This window comes from Vespa crabro, chromosome 25 (genome assembly GCF_910589235.1).
Source record: "Vespa crabro chromosome 25, iyVesCrab1.2, whole genome shotgun sequence".
Taxonomy (NCBI): domain Eukaryota; kingdom Metazoa; phylum Arthropoda; class Insecta; order Hymenoptera; family Vespidae; genus Vespa; species Vespa crabro.
The window spans coordinates 2,789,339-2,792,486 of NC_060979.1; positions in this window are offsets into that span (position 1 = coordinate 2,789,339).

Here is a 3,148-nt window from a genome sequence, read left to right on the forward strand (position 1 = left end):
TGAAAATTAATTCTTTTTGTTCTCTTATCCTTGTTTTTTTTTTTTTGAACCATCGATAAGGATTATTTTTGATTTCCTTCTTTTTTATATAATATATATGTTTTTTTGAGAGAGAGAGAGAGAGAGAGAGAGATAGAGAGAGAGAGAGTGTGTGTGTTATTTAAAATTATATCATATTTTGTTATATATAAATATTAACATAATTAAATAATTAATCATTTTTGAACGTAAAAAAAAATTTCAAAAGGAAAAAATGGCTGTGCGCGGTCCCTTTTTATTTTTTTTTTCCTTCCCTCAGTGGGATTCAAACCCACACGAATTTTTTAAGGGTGTGAGTGGTTGTTCTTTCGAAAATATTACTGTAAACGATTGAGCTAATTCAACGTCATTACATTGATTTTTCATAATTGTCAACTTAAATAATACCGGAGATATATAATCTTATATTAATATATAATATAATTTATTTATATATTCATTTAATAATTAATTACATATATATATATATATATATATATAAAGAAATAATATAATTAAATAACAAATAAAATAGTCTCATTAATGAAGATAAAAAAAAAATTATTTCTGTATATGTAAAAAAAAAAAAATATATATATATATATAAATAAAGTAAAGAGACATTTCATATATTATGATCAATCAATGATAATTATATAAATGATTATGATAGAAAATAAAAAGAAAAAGAAAAAAAAATGTATCATCATCATCTCTCTCTCTCTCTCTCTCTCACTCTCTCTTTCATTGTGGAGCTTTCCTGTAAAATAAAAATCAAAAGAAAAAAACAAAAAAAAAAAAAAAAGAAAGGAAGAGAAAGAAAAAGTAATATGAAAAGAGGATATTGGCATTATTTAGCATGGGGATAAACGAAAAATTGATATCTCATTAATCTTTAATTAGATAATTAATTAATTCACTATTTACGAAAAGTCATAATAAAAAGTATTAATCTATATTCGGTATTTCAATAATAATTAATAATTACTAATGATAATAATAATAATAATTAATAATAATAATAAATGATAATAATAATAATAATAATAAAATAATATAATAATAATAATAATAATAATAATAATTACATTTAATAGTTTTATCTATTGGATGATACTTTAATAATAACTCATAAAGTTACCACAGAACATATATCGCGATCTATATTAAATCATAATCTTGCTCTTTTTTTTTTTTAATAATATAAAAAAAGAAAACAAATCGTATAATACATATATATATATATATATATATATATATATATATATATATATATATATATATATATATACGTATATATAGCGTTGTATCATTCACCTCTCGTTACAATAATAAATTGCTACGAAAGCACCACGTACCAACACGGGATACTTCGAGTCCTTATTAATTAATTAATTAATTAATTATTTATAATAAAAATAATTAAAAAAAAAAAAGAAAATAATTATAATAATAATAATGATAATGATAATAATAATAATAATAATAGTAATAATAATTATTTATTTGCTTATTAATATTAAAAAAAAGGGGGGGGAAAAAAGGGAAAAAAGGGAGAAAAGAAACAACAAAAAGTAATTCGAATTTTTCGCGAGAAGAAAACATTAACTTTCGCTGCTTGTCGTGCCGAAATTTGAATATTTGTGAAAAGAAAAATTATATATATATATATATATCTACACACACACATACATACATATATATATACATTAAAAAAAAAAAAAAAAAAAAAGAAAAAGAAAAAACCGTGAATCTTCTTAGAGAGAGTGAGACAAAAAATGTCGTACCAGAGATCAAAAGAAGATTCTTTAATCTTCAAAGAAAAAAAGAGAAAGAAAAAAAATAAAAAATAAAATATAAAAAAAAAATAAAAAAAAAAAAAAAAATTCTTTTTCCTTCCATTATTTTTTTTTTCTTTCTTTTTCTTTCTTCTACTTTCGAATTGCTTAATTTTTTGTTTCTTGTTTTTTTCCTTCCTCCTTTTCCTTTTTACAGAACTTAGTGGAACTTAGTGGAACAAAAGGTACGCGCCTTTTTCCTTTTTTTTTTTTCAAATTTACAACACCGCCTCCTACCCCACTCTCCTCAACTCCCCATCAAAGAACACAGCCATACTAAGCCAAATACCCTTGGGTTTTTGTCGTTATTATTATTATTATTTCTGTTTTATTAGATATATAATAAAAGAATTTATTTAATAAATCTCTCTTTCTCTGTATCTCTTTCATTCGTACATTCTCTCTGTCTAACTCGCACATACTTTCTCTTTTTCTATCCCGTTATATTCTCCATTTTGAATATTTCCATCGGCCATTTGTTATTCGTTTGAAAATGGCGCGTAGACGCGAAACACCGCCATTTTGATCGTCGACATGACTTTTGAAATATTCATTACGAATTCATGCACGCGTTCACGTATCATCATCAATTTTAATTAAATCAAAATTCAAATAAATTAGGAAGAAAGATTAGATTAAAGAAAAAGAAAAACAATTTGGAATGTGTCGTCGCTTTATATATACGTATATATATATATATATATATATATATATATATATATGTGTATGTGTTTGTATGTTTGTCTGTGTACATATACATTATGTTCTTAACGTCGATTATTAACGTATTTGATGTAACAAAGTAAAAAGAAAAAAAAAAAAAAAAGATGGACATGATTATAATTTTAAAGAAACATGGCGTCGAACAAACTACAGTCGAAAAATGAAACAAATTATCGTTCCCGATTTTTTCTTATTTATTTTTTCCTCTCCTAATTTCTATTCCTTTTTTTTTATCAAAAGCAATTTATCAACGCGATGATTCATCAAATCTACGAAATTTTGAGCTTGATAATAGGAGAAGAGAACGGTCTAAAGGTGAGGATTGAGAGAGATGAGATCTCAAAGAAATCAAGGTCGAACTCTAACCTTAATCGAGCCCCACCTTTGTGACGTCACGTTCTCAATTTTTTTTCTTTCCCAGGCGTTTTCTTCCTTACCGACCGTGCGAACGAAAAAACAAAAAAAAAAGAAAAGGAAAACTGATTTTCTTTTCTTTTTTCTTTTTTTTTTTTTTTTTTTTTTTTTCTTTGACGGAGACAAATACGTGTACTGAATATTGCATGTGTTTT